This window comes from Phyllobates terribilis, unplaced genomic scaffold, assembly GCF_046119375.1.
Source record: "Phyllobates terribilis strain yellow unplaced genomic scaffold, ASM4611937v1 Scaffold_1__5_contigs__length_1240528914, whole genome shotgun sequence".
Lineage (NCBI taxonomy): Eukaryota > Metazoa > Chordata > Amphibia > Anura > Dendrobatidae > Phyllobates > Phyllobates terribilis.
The window spans coordinates 359,044,333-359,062,348 of NW_027362761.1; positions in this window are offsets into that span (position 1 = coordinate 359,044,333).

An 18,016-nucleotide genomic window follows, 5' to 3' on the forward strand; every position below is an offset into this window, starting at 1 on the left:
CCAATTTTCGCACAAATCTACAGATATCTTGGGAGTAGGGAATAGTTGTGATTGCAGTCCTTTTAAGGACTAGGTTACAGCATTTCCTACGACTTTTATCAGGGAGGTCTGTGCTCTTAAATAGATAGGTTGTGGGAGTAAAGACTAATTGTAATTGCAGTCCTTTTCAGGACTAGGTTACATCAGTTCCTATCAGTTTTTGCCAGGCAGGTCTGTGCCAGTGCTGTGCAAGTTTTTTTCACAGCATTTGGCTGAATCTAGCAAAGCTAATCCTTTTTGGCCTATTGCAGAGTGTGTTAGTCAGTGGAGTAGCCTATCTGTGCTGCAAGATATACCACCTGTGTATAGAATACCAATTTTTTTACTGCACCTAGTGAAGTAAAATCTTTTGGGCATAGCATCATTCTATTAGTCCATCTATACTGACCTCCATCAGGTTGCAAATTAAAACTAATTTTTATCTGCATCTACAGTACCTCTGAAAAAATATTTGGGCTTCTAGCTGTGTGTGGGACTTGTTGTATTAGTCCATCTATACTGACCTCCATCAGGTTGCAAACTGAATATATTTTTTTCTGCATCTACCTCTGAAAAAATATTTGGGCTTCTAGCTGTGTGTGGGACTTGTTGTATTAGTCCATCTATACTGACCTCCATCAGGTTGCAAACTGAATATATTTTTTTCTGCATCTACCTCTGAAAAAATATTTGGGCTTCTAGCTGTGTGTGGGACTTGTTGTATTAGTCCATCTATACTGACCTCCATCAGGTTGCAAATTAAAAATAATTTGTATCTGCATCTACAGTACCTCTGAAAAAATATTTGGGCTTCTAGCTGTGTGTGGGACTTGTTGTATTAGTCCATCTATACTGACCTCCATCAGGTTGCAAATTAAAAATAATTTGTATCTGCATCTACAGTACCTCTGAAAAAATATTTGGGCTTCTAGCTGTGTGTGGGACTTGTTGTATTAGTCCATCTATACTGACCTCCATCAGGTTGCAAACTGAATATATTTTTTTCTGCATCTACCTCTGAAAAAATATTTGGGCTTCTAGCTGTGTGTGGGACTTGTTGTATTAGTCCATCTATACTGACCTCCATCAGGTTGCAAATTAAAAATAATTTGTATCTGCATCTACAGTACCTCTGAAAAAATATTTGGGCTTCTAGCTGTGTGTGGGACTTGTTGTATTAGTCCATCTATACTGACCTCCATCAGGTTGCAAATTAAAAATAATTTTTATCTGCATCTACAGTACCTCTGAAAAAATATTTGGGCTTCTAGCTGTGTGTGGGACTTGTTGTATTAGTCCATCTATACTGACCTCCATCAGGTTGCAAACTGAATATATTTTTTTCTGCATCTACCTCTGAAAAAATATTTGGGCTTCTAGCTGTGTATGGGTCTTGTTCTATTAATCCATCTATACTGACCTCCATCAGGTTGCAAACTGAATATAATTTTTTTCTGCATCTAACTCTGAAAAAATATTTGGCCTTCTAGCAGTGTGTCGGACTTTCTCTATTAGTCCATCTATACTGACCTCCATCAGGTTGCAAATTAAAAATAATTTGTATCTGCATCTACAGTACCTCTGAAAAAATATTTGGGCTTCTAGCTGTGTGTGGGACTTGTTGTATTAGTCCATCTATACTGACCTCCATCAGGTTGCAAACTGAATATATTTTTTTCTGCATCTACCTCTGAAAAAATATTTGGGCTTCTAGCTGTGTGTGGGACTTGTTGTATTAGTCCATCTATACTGACCTCCATCAGGTTGCAAATTAAAAATAATTTGTATCTGCATCTACAGTACCTCTGAAAAAATATTTGGGCTTCTAGCTGTGTGTGGGACTTGTTGTATTAGTCCATCTATACTGACCTCCATCAGGTTGCAAACTGAATATATTTTTTTCTGCATCTACCTCTGAAAAAATATTTGGGCTTCTAGCTGTGTGTGGGACTTGTTGTATTAGTCCATCTATACTGACCTCCATCAGGTTGCAAATTAAAAATAATTTGTATCTGCATCTACAGTACCTCTGAAAAAATATTTGGGCTTCTAGCTGTGTGTGGGACTTGTTGTATTAGTCCATCTATACTGACTTCCATCAGGTTGCAAATTAAAAATAATTTTTATCTGCATCTACAGTACCTCTGAAAAAATATTTGGGCTTCTAGCTGTGTGTGGGACTTGTTGTATTAGTCCATCTATACTGACCTCCATCAGGTTGCAAACTGAATATATTTTTTTCTGCATCTACCTCTGAAAAAATATTGGGCTTCTAGCTGTGTGTGGGTCTTGTTCTATTAATCCATCTATACTGACCTCCATCAGGTTGCAAACTGAATATAATTTTTTTCTGCATCTAGCTCTGAAAAAATATTTGGCCTTCTAGCAGTGTGTCGGACTTTCTCTATTAGTCCATCTATACTGACCTCCATCAGGTTGCAAATTAAAAATAATTTGTATCTGCATCTACAGTACCTCTGAAAAAATATTTGGGCTTCTAGCTGTGTGTGGGACTTGTTGTATTAGTCCATCTATACTGACCTCCATCAGGTTGCAAACTGAATATATTTTTTTCTGCATCTACCTCTGAAAAAATATTTGGGCTTCTAGCTGTGTGTGGGACTTGTTGTATTAGTCCATCTATACTGACCTCCATCAGGTTGCAAATTAAAAATAATTTGTATCTGCATCTACAGTACCTCTGAAAAAATATTTGGGCTTCTATCTGTGTGTGGGACTTGTTGTATTAGTCCATCTATACTGACCTCCATCAGGTTGCAAACTGAATATATTTTTTTCTGCATCTACCTCTGAAAAAATATTTGGGCTTCTAGCTGTGTGTGGGACTTGTTGTATTAGTCCATCTATACTGACCTCCATCAGGTTGCAAATTAAAAATAATTTGTATCTGCATCTACAGTACCTCTGAAAAAATATTTGGGCTTCTAGCTGTGTGTGGGACTTGTTGTATTAGTCCATCTATACTGACCTCCATCAGGTTGCAAACTGAATATAATTTTTTTCTGCATCTACCTCTGAAAAAATATTTGGCCTTGTAGCAGTGTGTCGGACTTTCTCTATTAGTCCATCTATACTGACCTCCATCAGGTTGCAAACTGAATATATTTTTTTCTGCATCTAACCCAGCCAATAGTTTTGGCCTAATACCACAGTTTGGCCACTCAGCTCTGCTCGGTTACCATCCATTGTTTTTTTGTGCAAACAACTCCAGAGTTGTGAATTAGTTAACCACCAAAATGAGTGGAAAAAGGCCTGCTGCTGGTGGAAAGGGGAATAGGCGTGTTGGGAAGGGGAAAAAAGGTTGTGTCCGTGGGGTAGGTGTTAAAGCAACAGTAACATCTGCAGAAGAAAGACCATCTTCCAGCCAAACTAAAATGTCTACTTCTTTTAGCGGACAATGTGATAAGATCCCTTTCTTACGGCCACGCCAATCGCTACAAATTCCAGATGAGGCACAAAAACAGCAGGTGCTTCAACGGATATCAAGTGCTCCTTTAAGTGGGCTCTCCTCCACATCAACTTCAACATCACAAATACTCCAGTCCTCAAAGGTGTCACCCAAATCGCACTTGCTTCCTCACAGCTCCCAAATCTCCAGCTGCCCGTCTGAGTATGAGGTAGAACAGATGGTTGAGTCTGCAGAGCTGTTTACTCATACTATAGCCTGGGAATCAGAGGTCGACTCCAGCGCTTCTGTGAATCCAGACGAGGAAATGATCTGCACTGATGCCCAGAATCTTTATGAGTCGGATCCAGGACCAGACGCAGAAGGTTCTGACCATAATGTAGACCCTCATTCCCAAACTGTAACTCCTGTTGGTGGAGACAATGAGGAAGACGATGATAAGACTCAAATACCTGATTGGAGCGACAACTTTAGTTTTTTGTCAGGGCAGGAACAGGTTGGCTCTGAGGACGACGGGTGTGATAACACACAGGGTGATGATGATGAGGTTGGAGATCCCACTTACTGTCAACCCACAGTCAGCCAAGAGATGAGGTCAGCAGAGGAGGTGGAGGAAGATGCTAGTGACGACGAGGTCAGGTTGCGCCTTCCTGGACAGAGACGTAGTACTGGAAGCACGTCAACAACTGCATCCTCAAACACAACTCTGCCTCTCACCACAAGTCGTGGTGGCTCTTCAGGTCGCATGGGTGCTAAGCCTTGCATAGCCTGGGCATTTTTTCAGATCGATAAAGATGACCCAACTCGTGTTATCTGTAACATTTGTCAGCAAAAGCTAAGTAGAGGCCAAAAAATACATAGTTTGAGTACTTCATGCATGAACCGGCACATGGACATGAAGCATAAGTTGCAGTGGGAAGCTCAGTGTGCTACAATGCGGCCTAGCCGGCCGGGCCAACCACCGTCTGCCATATCTTGTGCATCCGCGGCCTCTTCATCCTCTGTGACTGGGGGGACAGCAGTCACACCTGTTTTGGGGCGCAGACCTGCCACCTCTTTACCCGCAACAGCCAGCGTGATTGGCAGGTCATCATTTTCTTTGGAGGTGGTAAGAGCAGCTGGTGTTGAGCGCTGTCCGACATCGATAGCACCACCTTTGGATCAAGGCAACCTAACATGTCCGCCTGCATCTTCCTCACAGACCGGCAGTTTGCCGGGGACACCCTTATCAACCCCGTCTAAGCACAATAGCCAGCCCTCGGTCCCTCAGATGTGGACAAGTAAAAGACCATTTCCTCCTAGCCATGAGAAAGCTAAGAGGTTGAATTTCACCATCTGCAAGCTCTTGGCTACAGAAATGCTGCCTTTCCGCCTGGTGGACACAGAGGATTTTCGAGACCTTATGTCCGTCGCAGTGCCCCAGTACCAGATGCCCAGTCGGCACTACTTCTCAAAGAAAGGTGTGCCTGCGCTCCACCAGCATGTCGCACACAACATCACAGCTTCTTTGAGAAACTCTGTGTGTGACAGGGTGCATTTCACCACAGACACTTGGACGAGTAGGCATGGACAGGGGCGTTACATGTCGCTGACTGGGCACTGGGTAACTATGGTGACAGCAGGACAAGGGGCTGCTGTCCAAGTCTTGCCGTCCCCACGAGTTGTGCGTCAATCCTCTTTATGTCAAAGTTCCTCCACTGCTTCTGCCTCCTCAACCTCCTCTCGGTCTTCCACCTGCACCCAAAGCCTGTCTGGTCATGCCACAAGCTTTCTAACTGCGCAGAAGGGATCCTGCACACCTCCTTACTATGCTGGCAGTAGGGCTCAACGTCATCAGGCGGTTTTTACATTGAAATGTCTGGGAAATGTGAGTCACACAGCTGAGGAGTTGTGGTCAGCTCTGGAGAACCAATTTCATGAATGGTTGTCTCCACTGGACCTGAAACCAGGGAAGGCCGTGTGCGACAATGCTGCAAACCTGGGTGCGGCCCTTCGCCGGGGCAATGTCACACACGTGCCTTGTATGGCTCACGTGTTGAACCTGGTTGTCCAGCAATTTTTAGCCCACTATCCCAGACTAGATGGCCTTCTGCAGAGGGCACGGTCGCTGTGTGCTCACTTCCGCCGTTCGCATCCCGCAGCTCAGCGACTTACATCTCTACAGAAGTCGTTGGGCCTGCCACTTCACCGGCTAAAATGCAATGTGCCTACCCAGTGGAATTCAACTCTGCACATGTTGCAGCGACTGTGGCAGCACCGACAAGCCCTGGTGCAATACGTTCTGACGTATAGCCTGGGCCAACGAGATTCAGAGGTGGGGCAAATCACGCTGGAGGAGTGGTCTCAGATCAGGGACCTATGCACCCTTCTGCACAGTTTTGAAATGGCGACGAAGATGTTTAGTGCTGACGATGCCATTATCAGCATGACTATTCCGGTGATTTACATGCTGGAGCACATGTTAAACAGAATTCGGAGTCAGGTGGTGGCACAAGAGGAGGTGGAGGAAGTAGAGGAGGAGGAGTTGTATGCGGAAGGGCTAACATCTGCAAGGTCCAGACGGTCGGCAGCACCAAGGTGGCAGGCATGTGAGGGTGGGGGAGATGGTTTTACCAGGGCGCATGGTAGCAGCCAAACTAGTGAGGAAGGTGCAGGAGCCCAGGAAGAAGTGGAGGACGAACTGATGGAAGACTCATCAGATGAGGGAGACCTTGATCACATTTCTGTTGTGCGAGGTTGGGGGGAGAGGACAGAGGAAGGAAGCATGATTGTTACCTCGCCACCAACACAACAGGGACTTGGTGCTCCTGGATGCGCAACACACATGAGTGCCTTCTTGCTGCACTACCTGCAACATGACCCTCGAATTGTGAGAATTAGAAATAATCCTGACTACTGGGTTGCCACACTGTTAGATCCCCGGTATAAAAGTAAATTTGCAGAAATTATTCCTGCCATAGAAAGGGATGCACGCATGCAGGAGTATCAGCAGAGACTGTTGCAGAATCTTACATGTGCTTTTCCACAAAATACCAGTGGTGCACGTAGTGAATCTCACAGTTCCAACTTGCCAACCGTGGGACCGTCAAGTGTTCAGCACTCAAACCGTAACAGAACCACAGTATCTGGTGGTAACATCAATTTTGCGGAATCATTTCACCACTTTTTTAGCCCATCCTTTGCAAGGCCACAGGAGACAAGAAGTCTGACACATAGTCAACGCCTAGAGACGATGGTACAGGAGTATCTCCAAGTAAACATTGAAGCCACGACTGTGTCACTGGACCCTTGCTCTTTTTGGGCTTCCAATCTGGATAAATGGCCGGAGCTAGCCACTTACGCCTTGGAGATCTTGTCATGCCCCGCAGCCAGCGTTCTGTCTGAACATGTGTTCAGCGCTGCTGGTGGTGTGCTGACAGATAAGCGCACGCGGCTCTCCACTGATAATGTAGACAGACTCACGTTCATAAAGATGAACAAATCATGGATCCGAAACGACTTTTCTACCCCTGTGTCATCCTGGGGAGAGTAAAAGCTTGATGATTGTTTAAAATCACCCTACCAACCGTTTTAAGCTTTCAAATTACTAATCATGTTTATCTGTATCTTGACTGGAAAATAATTTGGGCTTTGTAGCAGTGTGCAGCACTGATCCTATTAGGCCATCTATAATAAGCTCCACCAGATTTAAAATTAAAAATAATTTTTAGCTGCCTCTAGCCCGGAAAATAATTTTGGGGCTCCGAGATGCGCAAGACACATAAGTGCCTTCTTGCTGCACTACCTGCAGCATGACCCTCATATTGTCAGAATTCGAAGTAATCATGACTACTGGGTTGCCACACTCTTAGATCCCCCAAACTTTTCGATCAACCTTTTCATTTTAATAAAGACCAAAAAAATGGTCATTTTTGAAATTATAAGCATTAGCAGGTTGTTAGAAACTGAAATCAAACAGTTTTCAACTCAAAACTTTATTCTAGGTGATGTTACATTTTCACATAGGACCCCTTGTTCGAAAGGAGCTTCTGAACTCTCTCGTCCATTGAATTTGTCAGGTTTTGGATGGTTTCTGCTTCAATTGTTTTGCATGAGGACAGAATACCCTCCCAGAGCTGTTGCTTAGATGTGAACTGCCTCCCGCCATCATAGACACTCCTTTTAATGATGCTCCAAAGGTTCTGAATGGGGTAGAGGTCAGGGGAGCATGGGGGTCACACCATAAGTTTGTCCCCTTTTATGCCCATATCAGCCAGAGATGCAGATGTTTTATGTGCAGCATGAGATGGTGCATTATCATGCAGAAAAATGATCTTGCTGTGAAATACACGGTTCTTCTTCTTGAACCATGGCAGGAAGTGCTGTTTGAGAAAATCCACATACATTATGGAGTTCATCTTTAGCGCCTTCAGGGATCCTAAAGGGGCCGACAATCTCTCTCCCCATGATTCCAGCCCAAAACATTACTCCACCTCCTCCTTGTTGGCGCTGTAGCTGTGTTTGCATGGGGTGTCCATCAACCAGCCATCCTCCACTCCATCCATCTGGACCATCGAGCGCTGCACGGCACTCATCCGTGAACAAAACAGTTTTGAAATCAGTCTTCATGTAATGTTTGGCCCACTGGAGCCGTTTCTGCTTGTGTGAAGTGGATAGAGGAGGTCGACAGGATGGCGTATGCACAGCTGCAAACCTCTGAAGGACCCTGCATCTTGTTGTTCGGGGGACGTTGGAGGCACAAGCAGCTTCAAAAATTTGTCTGCTGCTATGACAAGGCTTTTTTGCCGCTGCTCTTTCAACCTGACGTAATTGCCTGTAGGAAAGAGTCCTCAATTTGCCCTTATCAGCACGCACACGTGTGTACTGTGAATCAGCTACATACTTCTTGATTGCCAAGACACTTCATCTTGATCATCGCACAATGTTGATTGTAGTCATGCCTTGACCTAAACACTCCACAATTTGTTGCTTCTCAGCAGCCGACACATCCTTTTTCTTTCCCATTTTGGCAGAAAATGTAGGCTGCTGAATAATGTGAGAGAGCCTTCTTAAGTAGTCTTGCCTTTCATTGGACACACCTGACAAACTAATTAGCACTGGTGTCTGCAATTGCTTACAGTGATATAAAGAGCCCTGACACACATCACCATCAATGAGTTTAACTGACAAACAAACAAATTCTTCCCTTATCACTCCTAAACACTTTTTGCATAATAATTTGGAACACAGTGTACATGTGCTTTTCCACAAAACACCAGTGGTTCACGTAGTGAATCTTACAGTTCTAACTTGCCAACCGTGGTCTGTATGGAGTTGTTCAATAAAGGGCCCAAAATTAAGATAACATAGATGGGAGAGGTCTCTATGAATAGGAATTCCTAAGTATTTGATACCCTGTGAGGGCCAGGCAAAGGGAAAGTTGGACTGGATGGAATCCTATATGGATTTGGGGAGGGAGACATCGAGGGCCTCAGACTTCGCTGCATTGATTTTAAAATTTGACCATGTAACAAAGTGATCTATTTCAGCCATAACAGCATGGATGGATATATGTGATTGAGTGATATATACTAGGACATCATCAGCAAATAGAGAGCACTTGTACTCGGTGCCTCCCACCTCAATCCACCTAATATTGGGGTTATGGCGAATTGATGAGAGCAGGTGCTCCGTCACTAGGATGTATAAGAGAGGGGACAGAGAACATCCCTGCCTTGTCCCATTGGTGATTGTGAAAGGTGATGAAAATGTTCTGACGCGCCCCCTGGGCCTTGGGACACCTGGAGCCGGACCCTTTTTGGTGGATACTGGTGGTTGTAGTCTCCGTGGCGGCAACCCGGTTCCGTGGCTCAGGGCGGTCAAACCAGTGGCGGAACTATTTATGTGGTTTTGATGTTTAAATGTCCGACTACGCCACCCGTGGATTGCGGTCAGAGTGAACCGCCGCTCCAGGGCAGACCGCTGAGGCTGGTGTTGTGGGTGCAGCAGAGCGTAGCATAACTCCCCACGGGAGGAGTATAGCCTCAGGGCAGTGTATGCGGAGGATGGGGGTGATGGTGCAGGGCAGCAGCAGTAATGACACGGAGTCAGTGATGCAGTCCAGGGCCTTTACTCACAGTTCTTATTATCCAGACCACGTCTGCAGGTAACGGCTGCCCACGTCGTACTGTGCTCACCAGGTGAGGGGCTCAGACAACTCCCAGATAACTTTGGAGCGCTTCACAGGACCCCCTTTGTGTGTCCTTTGTCTGGCCTTTCTTACCAACCCTTCTGTCCGGCTGCCTCGGGCCTCCTCTTGGTAAACTTGGCGCCAGTTTCCCTGACCCTATGTGGTGCCTTCCTAGCGGGTGTAGCGAGGGGCTGCGCCACATAAAATGTCACAGCCTCCTGTTTCTAGCTGAGGGTCGTTTCCTGCCTCCACTAGTTTCGGGGACCGGTCTCCCCCTTTGGCCTGACCCCTCCACGCAGGTGGATTCTGGCGTGCGGTGGCGACTCGCCCGTCCGCACCCCTGAGATCCCTTCGTTCCTCGTTCCTGGAGCCTTCTCCGCTCCTCTTCCTTCCTTCTCCCTCTTCCAGGCCTGGGCCTCTGTTACTAGGCCTGCCTCCGGAGCAGAGCTCATGCAGAGCCCCTGCTCCCTGCCACTTCTGCTCAGACTTCTCTGCACTGAACTAAGATGGTGCCCACCTTTTATACTCCCTTCTCAATGCACCCAGGAACTGCTTCCTCCCTGCTCCTGCACTACAGGGTTCCCCTTCCTCAGTGTTCCCTCCCCCCACTCCAGCCAGGGACAGGGACTGTCGTGCCCATCTCAGGGGCATATTGGTCGCCCTGCCCCACGGCAATGTGGTGTAATGCATGCAGGTGTCGGGTCCTGATCCACACTACATCTTTACCTGAGAGTGAGATATCACACCTCTGGGTGAGGTGCAATACCTCTGTAGCAACCGAGCCCTCAGGGTGCTACAGTTCCATTCATCTTCAGCCTAGGTGACGTATTGCGATACAGGGCCGTGATTTTGGCTATAAAAGGGTCCCCTAGACCCCTACCCCAAGCTTTTTAAGAGAATCATATATGGCGTGTCAGGAGACTCTATGGAATGCTTTCTCAGCATCCAACGAGAGTATCTAATTACAAATTTTTAACTGCATCTAGCCCAGGAAATACTTTGTGCCTAGTAGCAGGGTCTGCTAGTCAGCGGATTATCCCGGCTGTTAAGCAAGCTACACCACCTGTAGTTTGGACACTTCATTTTTTCAAAGGAAATGCTTCGGGACCACGGGATACTCAGTGAAGAGCATCAGGAGGCACCCCAAGGCATAGGGGCTGGGACTGGCAGTAGGATGCCTTGCGGTGGACAGCCGAGCTCGATCCTTATAAAAGCTTTTTAACTGCAGCAGCTTTAGTGGACGCTACTGGAGCTGGAATTACGCGGCTGCTGGCATGAGACTTGCCCTCCAATAGATCCTTGTAAATGGATTTAAAGTGTATTCATTCAAATTAGAGAGACAATTTAAATTAAAAAGCTTAGAGCTGCCTCCACCACAGGGGGGCTCGCTCGACCCACCAGCGGACAGGCACCAGTATTGGGAGAGGGGGGCTGGTCATCAGGGTTCACCGCGGCTCTGGCACAAACCCGGCGACACGGAGGTGGCACGGGCAGGAGCGGACTGGCCGTGTCGGCTTCTCACTTTTTGGATTTTAGAAGGGCATGACATGCCTATATCTGTGTCTCCCCCTCCTTTTACTCCTCCACCTCTTTTATTTTCGCATGACTATATGTACTTGTCACTTTTCCATGTGTTAGTTATGTCTTCTGAGCAGTTTGTCAGCTTTTGGACACCTTTGAAGGTCTTTTCTATGTGTTTTTGTTTGCCTGCCATTGGTTTTAACGGTGTTCGAAGGTGTTCGACGAACAGTTCGACGAACAGTTCGGCGAACACACGGGTGTTCGACGAACCGAACTCGAACACTACGGGGGTGGCTCAACACTAATCGCTAGCGAGATCGCTGCTGAGTCACAAGTTTTGTGACGCAACAGCGACCTCAGTAGCGATCTCGCTACGTTTGACCAGGCCCCTGCTGTGAGATTGCTGATCGTGTCGGAATGGTCTGGACATTTCTTTGATCGCTGAGGCCCCGCTGGGTAGCATGTATTGGTGTGTTTGACACCTTACCAACGACCTTGTTGACGACTCAGACACAGAAATACATAGGCGTGCATCGTTATACAGATCATTACGGGTCACTGCATCGCTGCTGCGTCGTTGGGAAGATCTGACTGTTTGACATCTCACCAGTGACCACATAGCGACGCAGCAACAGGTCGTATCGTTGTCGGGATCGCTGTAGCGTCGCTTAGTGTGACGGGCCTTTAACGAGATGTTGACTATCTCTCTCAGGTGACATGCTCGTTACCACTTAATCAGATACACAACTCCTTCAGTCTCCGGCCCATATGAACAAAGGTGTCTATTCCTCACACATGCCTCTTTTACCAGGAGCTCCATTTCGTATGGTAATTAGCCTTGATAATTGAGTTTTCCACTTCTTGTGTTCACTGCCATTTGCATAGAATCAGCTTGTTTAGATTGCTAGCTCTTCTTCTTTGACAAAAGGTATAGGGGAGGGGGGAAGAGGGGTTTGGAGGAAGAGAGATTTTTAATATTTTCTATGACAGCCATGAATAATAGAAATTCATTAGGATTTGATTTTACTTAGAGTTCAACATTTACAGATCGATATTGAATAACTTGAAATAAAAAAAAGAAGTAAAACACTAGAACAACACGAGAAATGTTTTATATTATAAGTAGCCACCATGTTCATTTATTTAAAAGATTCCTCGTAAGCAGCTTATGAGAGAGGGTAGGATTTCAACTAACAAAGGAAAATATGACATTGATGTAGGAGCCATGTGCACTATATTTGTATTCACTGGTTATAATAAAGATTTGATTGAGAGGGAAGTGGCTGAGATAACCTATTTATTCTATGGAAACGGTTCTATGAACCGTGCTCTGAATGAAAGATTGAAAGGTTAGAATGGTGCGTTTTCTCTACTATAATAAACATTATGCGCTGAGATGGAACAAGTCTTTGCTTTGTAATATGCTGTCATTAGTGATGAGCGAGCATGTTCTGTTAACCCTTTCAGAGAGCATGCTCGGGTGCTCGCCGAGTATCTTCAGCGTGCTCGGGTGTTATGTTTGAGCCACTCTGTGCGCATGATTTGCAACTGTTTGGCAGCTTTAATACATGTGAGGAATGTCTAAGAAACAAGCATTCCTCACATGTATTAAAACTGTCAAACAGTCGCAAATCATGCGCATGCAGTGACTGAAACATAACACCCGAGCATGCTGAAGATACTTGGAAAACACCGGAGCATGCTCGTAAATCTCGCGTAACGAGAATGCTCGCTCCTCACTACTTGTCATCTTAAACTCACTTAAAAATTTGCCATATTTTCTCATCTCTATACAATTAAAACATTGTATGTGCAAAGTAGCTAATTCATAAATTATGTCAGAGGAAGGCCGTATTCACGATGTGTTTTATTTGCTGTTATTTTCCCAAAATATAGTGAAGTGCAGCGATTTAATTATAGTGGATGCATCGTGTGATTGTGGCAAAGGGTATATTCATAAATTACCTAATTGCAGAAATTCAACCTTTATTGTATAATATACCCAAGTTCCAAATGACTAAATATGATCCAGTTGTGGAGAGAAAAGAGGCTGTGAGCAGGATCTAGACAAAGTGTTATATAACTTTATCACTACTGCATTCATGAAAGCACAAACAAATATTTAAAAATATGTAGAGTTAGAAAGTGTCATATTTCACGAGGCGATCAGCTCAAATGAGTGAAAACTTTAGTTTTCTTGGTATGTTGACTCACAGGTCTGTACAGTCATTGACTTGACAGTAATGATAAAATTATGTTATATCATTGACATACCAGCCATGCCTCTTAACTGTAGTATGTAATGTTTATGCATTGTTTATGGTTAATCCACTGATCTTCAGCAAAAGCAAACATAATTACACTCAATACTGAAATTGCAACATCAAGAAGGAAAAGTTGAGGAACTATGGAAATCACAGGATGAATAGATATGTTAATAATATGCAAATGATGAAAAAAAATGGAAACAAAATTTCAAACAAAACATGTCAATTCGTTCAGTATCAAGTACGAGCACTACATATTGAAATACACACACACTTACACGCATTGGCAGCGCCCATAACAGTTGTCGACCAATTAAATCCCATATGTGCTCGATGGGAGACAAGTCTGGAGATGCTGCAGTATATGGTAGCACCTTTAGGCCAAACAGGCTTCTCACAGTAGCATGAGCAACATGTGGCCTGGCGTTGTTATGTTGAAAAACGACTCCTGGGACACTTTCACTACCTTCGAGGTCTCCAGACCAATCTCCGCTATCATTGCATTAAAGACAAAAGTAGGACTTATCGCTAAATGGGATAGACCTGAATTACAGCCTCCATAGCCAACTTGCTCTGCACCAGTATTTCCTCAACTCCAGGCCTCAGCGGCCAATAACAGATCATGTTTTCAAAATTTCCTTAATATTGGCTAGGTGATAATTTTATCACATGTGCATTGAGGAAATCCTGAAAACGTGATCTGTAGGTGGCTCTTGAGAACTGAAGTTTGGGAACACCACCTACCATGTTAACTTTGGTTTAGTGTGGCGTGAGGTCAATTGAACACCTGTAGCCTGTCTGTCTCGTAGCTCAATGTTGTGCAAACGCCTTCTAATGGTTTATTTAGCCACAGTTTGATGCCTTAGGATTGGTATGACATCTAATTTCACATCCAGTACAGAACGTATCACTATGAACCATTCTTTGAATCTGATGAGACCATGTGGGCAATGCCATGAAGAGGCCTTCAAGAGAGAACATCACACTGGTTCTATTACTGGGATTGCGGCATAGGGTGGCATAATGTAAGGTAGCCAAACACCTCAAACCTTCCTTCCAGGTACACTAGCAACTCGGCATTGCATTGATTTGGTCATGGAACCCCCCGTACAGCCATTTCTCCAAAGTGTCCAAGGAGCCATTTTTCAACATGACAAGGCTAGGCCACATGTTGCTCTTGCTGATGTGAGCAGCCAGTGTGCCCAAACATCCTACCATGGCCTGCAGAGTCTTTGGACTAAAGTAGGAGTAAATTTGGGATGTCATTGTTTGGCGATTGCACAGGGAGATGCCAGCAGCGGATCTTGATGATTTGTGTGGGGAAGTACATTAAGCGTGGCAGAACATTCAAACAACCATTAATAACCTCATTAACAGAATTCCGAGGAGTGTCATACCGTGGTGCTGATACTTGATACTAAATAAATCGAGATGTTTTGAAAATTTGGTTTCCATTTCTTTATCATTTCCATATCAGTAACATGTCTATCCTCATGTGATTTTCAGAATTTCGCGACTTTTCCTTCTTGGTTTTGGAGTTTCAATGTTGAAGAATATATAATAAAGATCCTGACATACTGTATACCCACCTAAAGCAGCCCATCAAGACATCTGCAACGATGAGAAAGCCCATACATTTTCTATATTGACTGTCACAGAATTTGGAACCCGAGAAATCATGCTAAATCACTACTCATAACTTCATTTACAAGTTCAATAAGTGCAAAACCTGCAATACTCCCCTAAAAAGGTTGTCTTTTTTTCCTATCAGGGAATATACAGGTGCATCTCACTAAATTAGAATATTATCAGAAAGTTAATTTATTTCAGTTGTTCAATACAAAAAGTGAAACTCATATATTATATAGAGTCATTACAAACAGAGTGATCTATTTCAAGTGTTTATTTCTGTTAATGTTGATGATTATGGCTTACAGCCAATGAAAACAAAAAAATCATTATCTCAGCAAATTAGAATAATTAGCAAAATACACCTGCAAAGGCTTCCTAAGTGTTTAAAAAGGTTCCTTAGTTTGTTTCAGTAGACTCCACAATCATGTGGAAGACTGCTGACTTGACAGATGTCCAGAAGGCAGTCATTGACACACTCCACAAGGTCCCAGAATTCCAATTTTTATTTGGAAATCAAGGTCCCAGAGTCTGGAGGAAGAGTGGAGAGGCACACAATCCAAGCTACTTGAGGTCTAGTGTAAAGTTTCCACAATCAGTGATGGTTTGGGGAGCCATGTCATCTGCTGGTGTAGGTCCACTGTGTTTTAGCAAGACCAAAGTCAGCGCAGCCGTCTACCAGGAAATTTTGAGCACTTCATGCTTCCCTCTGCCAACAAGCTTTTTGGAGATGGAAATTTCATTCTACAGCAGGACTTGGCACCTGTCCACACTGCCAAAAGTACCAATACCTGGTTTAAAAACAACAGTATCACTGTGCTTGATTGGCCAGCACACTCGCCTCACCTTAACCCCATAGAGAATATATGGGGTATTGTCAAGAGGAAGATGAGAGACACCAGACCCAACAATGCAGACGAGCTGAAGGCTGCTATCAAAGCAACATGGGCTTCCATAACACCTCAGCAGTGCCACAGGCTGATCGCCTCCATGCCACGGCACATTGATGCAGTAACTGATGCAAAAGGAGCCCTGACTAAGTACTGAGTGCGGGGTCGCTCACTGGTCTATTCGGGTGCTCTGAAGAAAAAAGTAATCTAAATTGCAAAAAGAACTTCGGCACTCCATACATAAATATATAAGAAATATTGTATCTAGACTGATGTCACTTTGAAACATGAAGGTTTTTTGCGCATAATTTGGCCAATTTATGTGTGTCCATCAACCACGACAAGGTCACCTTCTTATGATGGGTAACTACGCTACGCTACCACTGGATATGCCACTCTTGGGCTGTAAGCCTGTATGGACAATATGTCTCTGCTTAGGCTTTAAACCTACAATGTATGGGCTGGTAGAGCTAGTTAAAACCACCTGTGAATGAATAGAAGGAATTAGTGGGAGGGACGCATGGTCAGAGAAAAGGCTGTCAAACTTCTAATAGTGTGAACACGTACCTGCACAATTTCCCAGGACCGGGATCCCAAAAATTATTAATAGAAAAAAGAGATGGGAAATTGTGCAGGTACGTGTTCACACTATTAGAAGTTTGACAGCCTTTTTTCTGACCATGTGTGCCACTCCTGCCTAAACAGAGACATATTGTCCATACAGGCTTACAGCCCAAGAGTGGCATATCCAGTGGTAGCGTAGCGTAGTTACCCATCATACGAAGGTGACCTTGTCATGGTTGATGGGCACACATAAATTGGCCAAATTATGCGCAAAAAACCTTCATTTTTCAAAGTGACATCAGTCTAGATACAATATTTCTTATATATTCATGTATGGAGTGCCGAAGTTCTTTTTGCAATTTAAGTATTGAGTGCATTTACTGAACATACATTTCAGAAGGCCAACATTTTGGATTTTACAAACATTTTTCAAGCTGTTGTTATAATATATTCTAATTTACTGAGATAATGACTTTTGTGCTTTCATTAGCTGTAAGCCATAATCATCAACATTAACAGAAATATACACTTGTAATAGATCACTCTGTTTGTAATGAGTTTATATATGAATTTCACTTTTTGTATTGAAGAACTGAAATAAATTAACTTTTTGATGATATTCTAATTTAGTGAGATGCACCTGTAGATGTCAGAATGAGGGGTTTTCCATTTAGACCCCCAACAATTTTAGCCAAAGCAGAGAGTTGCTAAGTAAAAGATCATCAGGCTCATAATGAATGATCACTAACCAACGTTGTTTGTTGAGCAGCAGCTCAAATTTGTTTGTGACGCTCCTAGCTACTTCAAGGGGTGGGTGACATGCCTGGATTTTCAGGCTTTTGTGGAGATCAAGTTCTGTCATTCATTATTTAGTTTTAATACACATCATGACGTCTTTCTGGTATAATCTAATCTGCAAGATCCTTTTAAATCTTGCGTCTCAATTAAATTTGGTCTCAAAACACAAAAGTGACAATGACAGTCATGTATCTGCCATACACGTTAAGTAGAGCAACCATTATGTGACAAGTTATGACAAAGTCATATTAAAATTAAGTTCTGTACATGTCCAAATTCAGCAGCGATCATTATAGAACCTTTGACGCAACTGTCTGGTGCAGATGCTCAGGGGGTGCTGCCTAACAGAAGATATAATCTGGATGGATACCTAAGTATTCATCATATCCTTTGCAAAATATCAGCAACTTGGACATCAAGTATAATTGAATATACAATAAAATTTAAATTCAGCGCCGAACTTTTAGCAAATGTGTAGCTTGTGGGAAGGGAGGTTATGGTGGTGTAGAGTACAATGACCAGGTTCTGAATGCTAGAGGAGGGCAGAAGCAAACCACTCTGCCTTGTCCCTGATATTTTACTACAGGGTTAAAGAAAAGTAAAGTCCAGCCCCACTGCTAGATTTTAGTCCACAAATTGCATCGCTGTCCTATATTGGGGTATGTTCACACTGTGGCTTTCTGGCTGACAAAAACATCTGTATTGCAAGCAGAATAAACCAGAAATCACTCCT